General features: G+C 44.4%; 1 protein-coding gene and 1 pseudogene across 4 annotated transcripts in view; one reads left to right on the top strand and one right to left on the bottom strand.

The window, feature by feature from the left end:
* Positions 1 to 16,035, bottom strand: part of SPECC1 (sperm antigen with calponin homology and coiled-coil domains 1) — a 264,043-nt gene that overhangs the window by 19,591 nt on the left and 228,417 nt on the right. The gene's annotated exons all lie outside the window — the stretch shown is intronic.
* On the top strand, positions 11,821 to 11,921 carry LOC113271362 (U6 spliceosomal RNA; annotated as a pseudogene).

Genomic DNA, 16,035 nt, shown 5'->3' with positions numbered 1-16,035 from the left:
GGCAGAAGCTCGACTCTGACTGTCCTGGGAAGGGATTTAGGACGTCTCCACCAGAAGCAACGGCACTTGAGTAGGGAGGAGGGGGAAGAGGAACGTGGCATGAAGGTCAGCTGGAATAGGGGGAGGGAGACTTACGGAATTCTTCCTAACGTGTGTGTAGAGAAGTTTTGAAGAACATAGGGAGGCGGAAACGTGCACTAAAACATGGTATCATAGTTTCCCACGTGGTTTCCTGAGGGGTTTGAAAGCAAATGACCCATAATCTCATTTGAGCATTTTATCTACATGTTCCCTGTGTTCGTCTGAGCTAGCTTGGCCTCTAGCAATGAGGTAGGTCGAATGGCTCATTTTATAGACGCGGAGGCCGGAGCGGGTGTGTCCGCACATCACACACACGGTTTACCTGGAAGACGGACACTCTGGCAGGCCAAGTCCCCACCCTGTGGCCCTCTCTAGCAAACCTCCTCTGGCTTCTAGCCAGAGTCCAGGATGACCCAGGTGGACCCTAGAACATCGCCCCCAAAGCGCCACCTTTCAGGAATGTCAGGTTCTCCAGTCTGCTTTGCAAAATGTTTACCTGGGGTAAGGCTATCTGGCTGAGAGCAACACACAAACGTACTAATGCCTCTTTCTTCTGGTTTTCATGGTGCAAGCACAGCCAGATTTTAGGAGCTGCTAAGCATCCGTGTTAAAGTCTGAGAATGCCCTGTCTCCGTTTTCGGGCTGAATGTGCACCAGCCGGGCCTCCTGGTAAGCTGATCATTTGTGCTCTTGGCCTCAAAAAGTCTCCTTGGAGACTCTGGAGCGATCTGATGGGGCCTGGATGCTGCTTCAGAAATGGGAAACACTGTAATTTTATATTTTCTCGAGAGGTCTGCATGTTAGAAAAGAAGAGGAAAGACACAGGTGGGGGCCACGCCCTGCCCGGTTCATTCCAAGTCTCGGGCACTAGAACCAGAAGCTCCTCGGCTCCTCGGGCCCCAGGAAAGCAGAGGTAACGAGCGGGGCTGGGCCAGCCTTAGGAAAACGAGGCATCCCGCTGCTTGTCGACACGGAGTCCCCTTCTTTTCTTTGGCACACAGAGGTCATCTGAGACCCCGTCTCCAAACCCATCTCTCAGGGTACCTCTGACCTGGCGGAAGGAAAGCCAGACTTTCTTCCCAGGAACGGCCTGCTGATGGGTACCATTCACACTCAGCACCAGGGCATCTGTGAAAACGGGACAAGCACGTGCCACACCTGGTAGTGTTCTTTCCAAAAGGCAATGTCGACATACACCTCATTTCATAGTCAAAGAAACTGAGGCTGGAAGCAGTGGTGTTTCCGTCAGAAAGTCCACAGTTTATTTATTTATTTATTTAAAGATTTTATTTATTTATTTGACAGAGAGAGAGACAGCCAGCTAGAGAGGGAACACAAGCAGGGGGGTGGGAGAGGAAGAAGCAGGCTCCCAGCAGAGGAGCCTGATGTGGGGCTCGATCCCGGAACGCCAGGATCACACCCTGAGCCGAAGACAGACGCTTAACGACTGAGCCACCCAGGCGCCCCAGAAAGGCCACATTTAAAAAAGAAAGCCATACATTCAATGATCAAGATGTAAGCCCCTGAAATACGAGTGCCAGGACATATAAAGCCCCCAAAATGGGGACATGAGGACAGTAACATTCACTGAGTGTCTGCAATGTGCCCCGTGCTGGGCATTTCCTCATTTAATTCTCAGACCGACAATACAGTGTAAATAGTGCTGCACCCATTTCACAGATGTGGAAGCTGAAGCAGAAAGGAATATCACCGGGGCCAGAGTCAGGGGCAAATTCCAGTTCTGCTGGAAAGCGAAGCATGTCAAGTTTGCGGTCCTTCCTTCCTTCTTTTTTCTTTCTTTTCTTTCTCCCTCCTCACACCTAAAGCTTTTAAGTTTTGATAAATCTTTCATTTCCTGAAACGTGAGAACATTTTATACACTTCTCTCTTGTACCATTTTTTTTATGATGCAAAATGTCATTGTCCTTCATCCGCACGATCTTCAGAAGCATTCGAGGAGCCAAGCAGACCCAAAGGGGTGACGATGCCATCCGTCTCACAAAACCAAGGAAGTGTCCAGTATTTCATCTGAGTGTCACTTAGGAGCGTTTTTTTTTTTTTTTTAAAGATTTTACTTATTTATTTGAGAGACTGAGAGTGAGAGAACACAGGTGGAGAGGGAGAGGGAGAAGCAGACTCCCTGCTGAGCAGAGAGCCTGAAGCAGGACTCGATCCCAGGACTCTGGGATCATGACCTCAGCTGAAGGCAGATGCTTAACCGACTGAGCCACCCGGGCACCCCACAGGAGCGGTTTTTGATCTGTAAGTATAAATAAGCAACAGGCTGAGACTATAAAATCTGGTGAGATTAAAGCTAGGGTTGGAAAAAATCAGTCTAAATGACTCACAACGTCAGGACAGCTCAGAGAGCCTGGATGCTTGTGGACAGATGGCACCTCATGGGCCTTTCTGGAAACTGTAAAGCAGACCCTGGCACTTTAGCAGCAAGACCACACCAACACTGCACAAGAAATAGGAGCAGTGTCCTACCTTTAAAAAAAAAAAATGGAATTATGGAAATTCCAAATCTAGGCAGGTTTCAAATCCAGCATCCAGGTCAGGAAATGCTTCTCTTTCATGTAACCCACGGCCGCCATGTTTTAAGACTTTGAGTTGTTGTGACACTGGAAAGAGCTGGAAGACAACCTGCTGTGATCTGTAGCATTATACTTGTTCCACGAACATGCAGCTATCAAGTCAAAACTTAACCCTTCTTAGGATACAGTGGAACAGCTCAATTCCAGTTCTCCGAAAGTCATCTGAAACCCTAATTGCACTGGAATGACAAGAGTATCAACAATTCCCGAGTCAACACGGCTGGTTGAACACGTGAAAACATGCATACGTTTGTGACCCCTCACATCAGAGGATGCAGACAAAGCACTATGCAAATCTCAGCGGTTGCCTTGGGGCCATCGTTATTACAAAGTGGTTCACTACTGCGCACTGATGTATATTTTTGTGAAATGCATGATTGGTCTTAGTGAACGAGGAGTTAGCTGATATGTGGTGCCACACTTGGAGGCAGGGTGTGTGGGTCCCAGGGAAACGGGCTAAGACACGTACTGTTGCGGCCACCAGCGAGGGCGGACAAGGTAGCCATGGCGGGAAGGTACTCATGTGGGCTGGACCAACGCACTGGCTAACAGGCAGAAAGACAACAGTTTCTTGGCCATGGCTAACCGGCCAATCCCAGGAACCCCGGGAACCAGGCAAGGACTAATTCCAGGTCCCATCCCTAAAATGGAGGTTGAAGACCTTTGTTTCTGGTTCGGGATGATCACGACTGGCTGGGCCTTGGATGGGGGGAGGTGACCCTTGCTGAGCTGGTGGCTTATAGACCTCAGTGCTCACGGATGAACCTCTGACTTAGGACGAAAACGGAGCCTAATAATACGAACACCCCTATGGGGTGTTAGTTAGTATCTTCCTTTTCCCAGTTATCGTTCAGCCGAATTCTTAGGGGTTCATCAAAAGAATAACTAAGTGGAAAAACAGAAAATGATCGTCAAGGCATTCTACAAGGTATTCCGTCAGTTATTTTCCTTGTTATTTATTCCTGAACAAAATTGACTAGGGTAATTGTTATCCTTAACAGGAAGTTAGTGACAGGCCGGGAGCAGACAGAGGATTTTGGGGGTGCTGGCCATGCTGTGTTTCTAGACCTGGATGCTAACTGCATGCGTCCCTTCGCGTTGTGAAATGTCATGGAACGGTACACTTACTTGCCTATTCTATCTCGGTAAGAAAGGGAGGGAGGGAGGGAAGATGAGAGGAAGGCAAGAAGGAAGGCAGAAAAGAAAGACGGACCGATCGTCTTAAGGGACTGGATTGGGGCTGTTGAAAAGAGAGCAAACTTTTGGGATGTGATGTCCCTAGAAGATTTACTGAGGGGGGGAAAAGCAGAGCAATGAACAAAAGAAACTTCTTGCTGATTATTTCCCCAAGGGAAATGGTAATTACTTGTTGGAAAGGAAGTCTCAGAGATGTATATATATATATATATGGTATATGGTATCAGATATACATTCATACATTTATCATATGGTATATATATATGGTAACATTCCAAGCACCTCCAAGACTGGTTAAGTTTCTACGAACGCTCAGAAGAAAATTTTGTAAGATACAGAATTTTGTCTTCGGTGCAGCAAAAGTCACTTGAGAAAAGTGGATACACTGAAAAGTATTTACACGAGAAGCTAAACTAACTTCAGTGACTCTCCAAGAATATTCCCTTGAGTGGCTGAGACTGTAGACAAAGTTCCGCACGGGTGAACGTGGAGGTGGCACTCGTCAATAACAGAGGGGGACAAAAGCAAAGCAAAACCCAGCAATCTACAGCACTTGCTTCTAGAAGGTTCATGTCATTTGCCTTTTCTGGCCTGGAAACACCAGGGCTTGCTGAAAACAGCGAGGGCTGGAGAGGGAAGCTGTGGAGCGCGCATGCTGGAATGGGTCCCGTGCTCAATTCCACGGAGGCCACAGTTGGACTCCGTAGCTGTCTGACTTCATTCCCACCACTTCATCCTTTCTGAGGATCTCTAGGTTCCTCCATTAGATTTCTGTGAATGGGTTGACTCTGTGTGCACTAACCTCAAAAGTCTAAAAAAAGTTAAAAAGAAAAAACCCCAAAGCTTCTGGGAAGAAGTCAGGAGACCGATGAGAAAGTGTAGTCTATTGGGAGTCTGGGAAGACGGCAGAAGAGAAGAATCCTCAGTGCGCCTCCTCCAGGGACACACCAAGGCTGCAATGACACCCAGAGCACCTCCCTCTGAAAATGACCCGAAAACCAACAGAACAGGTCTTCCACAGCTAAAGATGGAAGGAAAAGCCACATGGAGAAGGGTAGGAGGGTTAGAAATATGGTCGGGAACCAAACCCCCAGTGCAGTGACCTACAAGTGGGAGGGATGGCACAGGCATGGAGATCCTCTCCGAGGAGTGAGGGGATCAAGGACCACATCAGGTAGCCAGCCCCCCACCGCCCTGCTAAGATGCACCCCGATAACGTCTGGCTTTAAAAATCAGTGGGACTTAAATCTGGGAGAGCCCAAGGGCTATAGGATACTGAGACTCAATGAAGAACTTGAAGAGAAAATTAAAAAAATACCTGGAAACAAATGAAAATGGAAACAAAATGGTTCAAAATTTTCGGGATGTGGCAAAAGCAGTTCTAATAGGGAAGTTTATAGCAATACGGGTCTACTTCAAGAACCAAAAAAAAATTTAAATGAACAATCTAACGTTGTGTCGAATTAGAAACTAGAAAAAGGAGAACAAAGCCCAAAGTTGGTAGCAGGAAAGAAATAATAAAGATTAGAGAAGAAATAAATAAAATAGAGACATAGAAAAATAGAAAAGATCAATGAACTAAGAGCTAGTTCTTTGAAAAGATAAACAAAACTGATAAACCTTCAGCTGGATGCATCGAGGAAAACAGAAAGGAATAACATCAGAAATGAAAGAGAAATGACAACCGACCACACAAAAATACAAAGAATTACAAAAAAACACTACGAAAAATTATATGCCAACAAGCTGGACAGCACAGAAGAAACGGATAAATTCCTAGAAACATACAATCTTCCAAAACTCGGCCAGAAAGAAATAGAAAATCTGAACAGACTGATTGAGTAATGAAACTGAATCAGTAAAAACAAACAAACAAACAAAATCTACCAACAAACAGAAGTCCAGGACAGGATAGCTTCACAGGTAAGTTCTATGAAACATTTACTTTTATAATTTATTTTTAAAGATTTATTTATTTATTTGAGAGAGAGAGAGCCCGCGTGCCCACAAATTGGGGGAGGGGCAGTGGGAGAGGGAGAGAGAGAATCTCAAGCAGACTTTATGCCGAGCACGGAGCTGATGTGGGGCTCGATCTCAGCACCATGCGATCCCTACTGGAGCCGAAACCAAGAGCCGGATGCTCACCTGACTTCACCACCCAGTCGCCCCTCTACGAAACACTTAAGTGAGAGTTAACACCTATCCTTCCTAAACTATTCCAAAAATCTGAAGGGGAAGGAATGCTTCCAAATTCATTGCATGAGGCCAGTATAACCATGCTACCAAAACCAGACAAAGACACTACAAAAAAGAAGACTGTAAGCCAATATTCCTGATAAATACTGATGTAAAAATCCTCAACAAAATATGAGCAAATGCAGAAAAAAGACAAATATCATATGATTTCACATGTATGTGGAATCTAAAAAGCAAAACAGGGGCGCCTGGGAGGCTGAGTCGCTTAAGCATCGGACTCTTGGTTTTGGCTCAGGTCGTGATCTCAGGGTCATGAGATCGAGCCCTGTGTCCGGCTCCACACTCAGCATGGAGACTGAGAGTCTCTCTCTCCCTCTCCCTCTCCCTCTCCCTTATTCTCTCTCTCTCTAAAATAAATGAAATCTTAAAAAAATAAAATAAAAAGCAAAACAAACAACAAAAAAATAGGAAGACACTCCTAAATACAGAGAATGAACTAACTAGTAGTTGCCAGAGGGGAGAGTGTGGGTGGACAAAATAGGTGAAGGGAATTAGGAGGTACAAACTTCCAATTATAAAATAAGTAAGTGCCAGAAAGTACAGCATAGGGAATCCAGTCAATAATATTTTAATAATGTGTGATGACAGACGGGAACGACACCTATCGTGGTGAGCACTGCGTAAGGTACGGAATTGCTGAAACACTATGTGCTACACCTCAAACTAATTGTATGTCAACTATACTTCAAAAATAAAAGTTAAGAAGATATATTGCTCAACCATATTCAGCAATACCATAAAAGGACCATTCACCAAAATCAAGTGGGACTTATTAGTAGAAGTTTCAATATCTGCAAATCAATCAACGTGATGCACGACCTTGACAAAATGAGGGTAGAAATCAGATGATCATCCTGGGGCGCCTGGGTGGCACAGCAGTTAAGCGTCTGCCTTCGGCTCAGGGCGTGATCCCGGCGTTATGGGATCGAGCCCCACATCAGGCTCCTCCGCTATGAGCCTGCTTCTTCCTCTCCCACTCCCCCTGCTTGTGTTCCCTCTCTCGCTGGCTGTCTCTATCTCGGTCAAATAAATAAAATCTTTAAAAAAAAAAAAGAAATCAGATGATCATCTCAATAAACGCAGAAAAGTATTTGACAAAATGCAACATTCATCACAAAGAAACTCTCAACAAAGTGGGCTTAGAGGGAACGCATCTCAACATAACAAAGGCCGTACATGACAGACCCACAGCTAACATACTAAATGGTGAGAAGCTGAAAGCTTTTCCTCTAAGATCAGGAACAGGGCAAGGATGTCCACTCTCCCCATTTTTATTCAACAGAGTAATGGAAGTCCTAGCCACAGCAATCAGACAAGAGAAAGAAATAAAAGGCACCCAGATTGGAAAGGAAGAAGTAAAACTCACTATTTGCAGATGACATGATACCATATACAGAAAACCTGACACCACCAAAAAAACTATTAGAACTGATAAATGAATTCTGTAAAGTCACAGGATACACAATTAATATACAGACATCTGTCGCATTTCTATACACTAATAATGAACTAGCAGAAAGAGAAATTAAGAAAACAGTCCCATTGATACTTGCATCGACAAGAATAAAATAACTAGAAATACATTTAACCAAGGAACTGAAAAACCTACACCCTAAAAACTATGACATCGATGAAAGCAACTGACGAGAACACAAATAAACGGAAATGAAAACCACGCTCACAGAACGGAAGAACTGATATTATTAAAATGTTCCTACTCCCCAAAACAGCCTACAGATTCAATGCCGTCCCTGTCAAAACACCCACAGTGTTTCTCACAGAACTAGAATAATCATAAAATTTGTACGGAACCACAAGAGACCCTGAACAGCCAAAGTCAACTTGAGAAGGAGGAACAAAGCTGGAGGCATCACAGTCCCAGGTTTTAAGATATACTACAGACCTGCAGTCATCAAAACAGTATGGGACAGCCACAAAAACAGACACACAGATCAATGGAACAGAATAAAGAGCCCAGAAACAAACCCACGCTTATATGGTCAATTAGTTTACAACAAAGGAGGTGAGAATATACAATGAGGAAAAGACATTCTCTTCAATAAATGGTGCTGGGAAAACTGGACAGCTACATGCAAAAGAATGAAACTGGACCATTTGCTTACACTATACACAACAATAAACTCAAAATGGATTAAAGACCTAAACAGAAGACTTGAAGCCATAAAGGCAGTAAATTCTTCAACATCAGTCTTGGCAATATTTTTTTTTGGATCGGTCTCCTTTGGCAAGGCAACAAAAGCAAAAATAAACTACTGGGACTACATCAAGCTAAAAAGTTTTTGCACAGTGAAGGAAATCGTCAAGAAAAGGAAAGGGCACCCTGCTGAGTGGGAGAAGGTATTTGCAAATGATTTACATGGTAAGGGGTTAACATCCAAAGTACATAAAGAACTCCTATAACTCAATAACAACAAAACAAAACAAAACCAAGCAATCTGATTAAAAAATGGGCAGGGGGGTGTCTTGGGGGCTCAGTCAGTGAAGCGTCTGCCTTTAGCTCAGGTCATGCTCCCAGGGTCCTGGGATCAAGCCCCATGTCAGGCTCCCTGCTCAATGGGGAGCCTGCTTCTCCCTCTCCCTCTGCCCCTCCCCCCCATTTGTGCCTTCTCTCTCGCTTGCTCCCTCTCTCAAATAAATACATAATTTAAAATTTTTTAAAAATGGTCAGAGGACATGAATAGGCATTTTTTCTTAAAAAGACGTGGAAACATACAAATGGATGGCAGACACAGGAAAAGATGCTCAACGTCACTCATCAGGGAAACGCATATCAAAACCACAATGAGATACCACCTCACACCAGTCAGAAGGGTTAGTATCCAAGAGACAAGAGATAATAAACATTGGCGAGGATGTGGAGGAAAGGGAACGCTCATGCGCTGTTGGTGGGAGCGTACACTGCTGCAGTCACTGTAAAAAACAGCAGGGAGGTCCCTCAAAAAATTAAGAATAGAAACACATGATCCAGTAATTCCACTTCTGGGTATTTTCCCAAAGAAAATAAAAACACCCATCTGAAAATATGTATGCACTCCCATGCTCACTGCAGCATTATTTACAATAACCAAGACATGGAGGCAGCGTACGTGTCCAGTGATAGCTGAATGGGTAAAGACGATGGATAGATGCATGCATGTGCGTGTGCACACACACACACGAATATTACTCAGCCATAACAAAGAAAGAAATCTTGCTGTTTGTGACATTAAGAACCTAGAGGGTATTACGCTAAGTGAAATAAGTCAAACAGGGAAAGACACGTACCATATGATTTCACTTACATGTGGAACATAAAAAACAAAATGGATGAACAAACGAAACCAGAAACAGACTCATAAATATAGAGAATAAACTGGTGGCTGCCACCGGGGAAGGGGTGGGGAGATGGGCAAATATGTAAAGAGGATTAAAAGGTACAAACTCTGGGGCGCCTGGCTGGCTCAGTCGGTGAAGCATCTGCCTTCGGCTCAGGTCATGATCTCAGGGTCCTAGGATCGAGTCCTGCATCGGGCTCCGAGCTCAGTGGGGAGTCTGCTTCTCCCTTTCCCTCTGCTCCCCCCCACCACTCGTACTTGCTTGCTCACTTTCTCTCAAATTAATAAAATCCATTAAAAAAAGCTACAAACTTGCAGTTATAAAATAAATACACCACAGGGATGAAAAGTACAGCATGAGGAATGCAGTCAATAATACTGACGGTAACATACCTACATGGTGAGCATTGAGTAATACATATAAATAATATAAATGTTGAATCACTATGTCGTACGTCCGAAACTAATATAATAACTGTATGCCGACTACAATTCAGTTAAATATTAAAAAAGAAAAAAAAGAAAATGTAGTCTTTTCACTGCTGCAGGAACTAGATGTCTTGGATACACCATGACCTAAATATCCTCATTCCTGGGACTTCTCTGAGACTCTTTTTTGATACATCTTTATTGTCACAGCTGTAGACTCAGACCAGGTATTTTTTGGGGGGTAACAATGTATAGATCATAGAGGACAAAAGAAGTTCATCTCTCACTAAGGTTCAGCACGTGCAGAAGTGCCCTGGGACGACCAAGCTTATTTTGAACATTTGGTGAAAAACAATACAGAGCATACGTACATGTCAGTGGGTTCATGTGAAATCTCAATGAATGGAGCCTGCACTTCCTTCCCTGAACACGGGGTTGGGGTTCATTCTGTGCATTGGGTAGAGGTCTACACCCATCCGATTCTAGTTTCTCTATTCCCATCTCAGGCTATCTGGTAAACCTCCAGTAGTCTGGCTCCCCCCCCCCACCCATGGACAGCAGCGCCCAAGGTTGCGGACACAGGGTGACTCACACACAGACCACCTGGACCCCTTCTCTGCACAGCTCTTTCCTTTCTGATGCCCCACGCCCTAGAATGCTGCTGTCTCAGCTGCCACTGATGCTGCCTCCCTCAGCTCTGTGGGACTGCCGTGCTCGGCTCCCACCCCAGCTCTCTACACCATGACACGGAAACTGTTCCCAAGCAGAGGGCTGCTGGCCATGGGAGTCTCCTCATGAGTTTCCCTTCTCTCAGACATTAGTTGTCTAGAGATAAGGTCCAGATGGCTAAATTTAAATGCCAAAGTTAGACATTATTAGAATCAAGATAAGTAGTTTTATACTCTTGAGGGAAAGAAAGCCACATAAGGCATAAAATACAAAAAGTATAAAAGGATGAAGAAAATGGATTACGTAAAATTAAATTTCTGTATAACAAAATTAAAAACAATATATATACATATATAGCAAACTACTAGGATCTGGAATATATTCTTATAATGAATAAGAGGAACAAGTCAGGGAAAAACTGGCAGAGGAATGAATTAGTAACGCACTGACAAGGAAATAGAGTCAGAAACATTTGAAAAGGTGTTCAGTCTCTCCAGAAATTAAAAATAGTGAACTATTTTCACTCATCAAGTTGGCAAAAGTTAAAAAGATTTTTAATTCACAGAGTTAATGAAGATGTGGGAAATGAGTATTCCTGTTTTTGGTTTTTTTTTTTTTTTTTAGAGAGGGAGAGAGAATCTTAAGCAGGTTCCATGCCCACTGTGGAGCCTGATGATTTCAGCGTGGAGCTGAAATCAAGAATCAGATGCTTAGGGGCGCCTGGGTGGCTCAGTTGTTACGCGTCTGCCTTCAGCTCAGGTCATGACCCCAGCGTTCTGGGACCGAGCCCCGCACTGGACTGCCTGCTCGGTGGGAAGCCTGCTTCTTCCTCTCGCACTTCCCCTGCTGTGCTCCCTCTCTCGCTGCCTCTCTCTGTCAAATAAATAAATAAAATCTTAAAAAAAAAAAAAAAAGAATCAGATGCTTAACCGACTGAGCCACCCAGGCACCCTCCAAAACGGGTATTCTTATATTGGCTGATGGGAATATAAATTGGCACAGGCTTTTCGGAGGGCAACCGGAAACATATTTTTAAAAAATAAAAATATGATTTGACCAAGTAATTTCACATTTGACCAAGCTCTCTCTGGGAGTATCTCTATTCTAGAGAAAATGCATCTGCCCAAAGACATACCCACAAAAATGCTACAGCATTATTACTCAGAACAGGGAACTGGAAATATCCGAGTTGTCTATCAAATAAGCTAAGCAAACTTGTTTTGGTTTTGGAAAATGTTTATGAAAGACAATCTATAGTTCTCACGTTGGCACACATACACTAAAATTGGAACGACAGAGATTAGCACGGTCCTCGCGCAAGGACAACACGCAAATTCGTGAAACGTTCCATATTGAAAAACAAACAAACAAAAGACCGTCTAAACTCCGTTTTCTAATCTGTAGGCATTCCTGGGAAGCTCATGGGAAGATTGTGGTGTTCTGGGTTTTTATGGGTCTGCTGTATGCCATTTGTTCTAGACCCGTGATGTTTCTCAGTAGTTATTAGGTAAAGGTCAATCTAGAGGACTGGTCCTATACTTGTCTCCATTATCACTGACTTTGAGGTAGTCTGGAAGGGACAGAGAATAACAAATGGATAGAGTCAAAACCCAAGAAAGATATCAACAGGCCAGAAACAAGAAACCAAATTAAGTGAGATGACATTTCAACTTCATTCCCCATCTTTATCGTGTTTTCCAATTTTTCGATAATGACCATGTATTACTTTTATAATTAGGAAAAATAATATATGTTATTAAAAATATTAATGACGTCACTTACAGACAAGATAAGTCAATGTCAATTCCAAGGTAATGAATAAGAGCCCTCATAATTGTATGTTTTTGGGCTGAACAGATCCTGAAAAAATAGGGTTTTTTGTTTTTGTTTTCCAAAAATGTTGAGGAAGAAGACTAAAGCCTTGGCTGTAGGTGAGGGAGGGAAGATGCAATTAAGAACTTGCTAGAAAGGCAGGCTAGAGACCTTAAGTTTTTTTCCGCTTATGCGACAGATTTAAGGCGGCTACAGATTCTCTGACATCTTCCAGCTGAGACATGGAGTCTAATTCTCCTCTTCTTGAATCTGGGCTGGCCTTAACAACTTGCTGGAATGTGGAGGAAGTGACATTTGGGATGTGCAGGGTGGGTCATAAGAATCCTTGAACTTCTACTGAGTGCTCTTGGAATGCTCTCTCTGGGGGTTCTGAGGCTCCTGAGGTATGTGGAAACTCAGGTCAGCCAAGTACAGAGGCCTTCCGGAGAGAGACTGACCAACCCCCAACTGTTCCAGCCTCTAGGCACTGGAGGCCCCAGACGTGGACGAACAGAGAGGGGTAGGGCCTAAACTGCAGACATGTGAACAAAATGAACACTGGTGCGCTGGAATCCGCTAAGTTCTGAGGCAGTTACATAGCTCTAGAGAACTCAGAGCATCTGACTTTATTTACTTTTTTTGTAACTGTTGCAAAGGGGAGAATGGAAACCAACCCTTTGCTCCTCAAGCAAATCCCCTTGGGGTTCCTTGGAACTCCTCTCCTCTTCGGAACTTCTTCATCTTTTTTTTTTTTTTTTAAGATTTTATTTATTCATTCGACAGAGATAGAGACAGCCAGCGAGAGAGGGAACACAAGCAGGGGGAGTGGGAGAGGAAGAAGCAGGCTCATAGCGGAGGAGCCTGATGTGGGGCTCGATCCCATAACGCCGGGATCACGCCCTGAGCCGAAGGCAGACGCTTAACCGCTGTGCCACCCAGGCGCCCCTGGAACTTCTTCATCTTATTGCTTTAATCATTTACTTCTCTACTTAAGGTTTTAGATGGCTACCCATCTCCCAAATCAAGTCTGAAAACTTCTGCTTGCTTGGAAGATTTTAAAAATGGGGCCCTACTCAATCTGGTCAACTCAATGTCTTTAATACTCTTAAACATGGGCCTTGGGAACCAGGTCAGGTCTGTTTCCACCGTTTGTGTGATCCATTCTGGAATACCTAGGATGGGTGAAAATGGGTTACAAAGCAGGGACTTATCTACTACAGAATCACAGTGTACTTCCACTCAGGTCGGGCAAACGCACCTTCGTTATGACTTTCTGGAAACTTTCCTGGAGGTTCTGACTTGTTTATTCTTCTGGGTGAATTTTTAATTATTTCACTTTCAAGACTCAAGAAATCCTGAGGGATTTTAGTTGGAATAGAATTGTATTTAGAGGAATAATTTACTTTTTAAATGATTTCTTCCCATTCTTTATCTCCCCTGTTGAAGGAATCGAGGGTTTGAGACCTGGACAAGAGGAGATCAAAGAAGCAAGTCTAGGAAGGGCTGTGGTTTGGTTTACGTGGTGAGGGCCAAATGAATAAGTTGCAAGGGACAACGCCCACAGGAATACGCTCTGCGGAGGAGAGATTTCTAATGACAAAAGGGCTGCTGTGTCCTCAGAGATGTGTAGGCGATCCAGTGCAACCTCTCTCTGGAGACAGAATTGAAAGGATGTTGACATCGAGAGTGGCTGGAGCCACATCTTTCTTGCTTCCTCCTTTTTCCCTTAAGCCAACACTTGAGAGTCCCCACCCGTGACGTTTCCTTCTTGAAGTTCTCTGGCCTTGGCATGGTGACACTTCGTCTAGTTTCATTGTGAGTGCCCTGCCGCCTGACACCTCCTGAGCCATCTAGCTGGGTCCACGCCCAGCCCGCCCAGCAGCTGACACGGTAAGAGGAAGATGAAATGCAGCGGTTTGGCATGGGAACATGGGTTCTTCTATAACTTCTGTGAGCAGATCTTCTCTCTACCCCTCAACCTGGTTCCCACGTGATTCTCTGCCATGTTGTAGCTCCAGGCCCAGACCATATTCCGGATCTCTGGAGAAACACTTTTCTGGAACTTTCTTCCCCTTCTTTCTCCTCTTGCCTTTCTGTTGAGTACCTCATTGTCAGTAATTTCACTTGTCTTTTTGGCTTACTTTTTCTTAAAAACGTTGGCAGTTATTTGCAGCTCTGCTCTGGTTTCATTCATCCCGGAACTGCCCACTTTTTAGGCTCAGTAATCTGTTAGCACCTCTAACGTCCATCCTTCTCCTGGCTGAGAGCTTATCTAAGTGCACCAGTCCCCAAGGAAATGTTAAAAAGACCTTCTTATGAACCATCTGCATTAATGGCTCAACTCTAGACAGGAAAAAGAGCCCAAACCATTGCTCTTAAGTCTATAATTATAGCCAGCAAATGTTCATGGAACCCTGCTCTGTGTAAGGCGCTGAGGGACAGACACACATAATGAAGTCTGGTCCCTGGTCCCGAATGGTTCACCACAGACAGTGCAGCAGGCAGGGCAAGGCAAGAGGTAAGTCAGGGACGTGAAGGAGGCCTGATGTGGTCTGGGCTGCAGGAAACAAACAAGTCATACACAGGATTCCCAGGGAGTTCTGGGAATACTGGACACAAAAGTTTATTTTCTTTTCTTAAGCTGGTTATCAGACTGAATGAGCCTTGGCAAACCAAAATATACATGACTCTAAAGAACAAATCCAAATTTTGGCCAGCCTGGATCTTCCTCTGTCACTAAAGCAGCTCTGTGACCATGACTTTAGGCAAATGACTCGACTTTTCTGGCTTCTAGATTCCTTGTCTTTCAAATGAACCGGTCAGATTGTATCAGTGGTTTTGAAATGATCAGCTATGGGGACCTGCTCTTCCGACTAACGTTCTCTGCAGACGGCTCAGCTAAAGCAGCGTTGGAGAACTACAGGATTAAATAATCTCCTACCGGCTTCCTTTGCGTCTTTCCACGTCTGTCCCCTCCTGCACCATCCAGTACAGTGGCCGCTAGCCACATGTGGCTAAGTGAGTTAGAACTGAATGAAGCTTAGAATTTAGTTTCTCAGTCACATTAGCCACCTTTCAACTGCTCAAGACCCACAAGTGGCTCATGGCTACTGTGCTGGACAGTGAAGATCTAGAACGTTCTCACCATCGCAGGAAGTTCTATTGGACAGCACTGTGCTGCACTTACACAAACATGCATGGATATTTCCCCTCTTTGTATGCAAATGGTCCCATGTTCTGTACACTTGTGCGCCCAGATTTTTCCCCACTTAGCTCTATAGCGTTAGGTCCTTTCACTATACGCGGAGAAACGACGATAGTGGAGAGACCAAGAGATTGGCTTGTGAAGCCAGAAGCCCCGTCAGTTGCTAGTTGATGATTGTGAGCAATTCCTTAACTTCTTGTGTCTTCGTTTCTGTATCCTTTTCTTAAAAAGATTTTATTTATTTGTTTGACAGAGAGAGTGAGAAAGCGAGCATGAGTGGGTGGGGGAAGGGCAGAGGGAGAGGAAGAAGCAGGCTCCCTGCTCCCCGAAGTGGGGCTTGATCGCAGGACCCTGGGATCATGACCCAAGCCAAAGGCAGACGCTTAACCGACTGAGCCACCCAGATGCTTCTCTGTGAGATGCTTCTCACAATGCGTGGGTGACCCCCCCCTAC

This window comes from Ursus arctos, unplaced genomic scaffold (assembly GCF_023065955.2).
Source record: "Ursus arctos isolate Adak ecotype North America unplaced genomic scaffold, UrsArc2.0 scaffold_14, whole genome shotgun sequence".
NCBI lineage: Eukaryota > Metazoa > Chordata > Mammalia > Carnivora > Ursidae > Ursus > Ursus arctos.
Note: the sequence above shows the minus strand (reverse complement) of the source record. Positions and strands in the feature narration are given on the sequence as shown.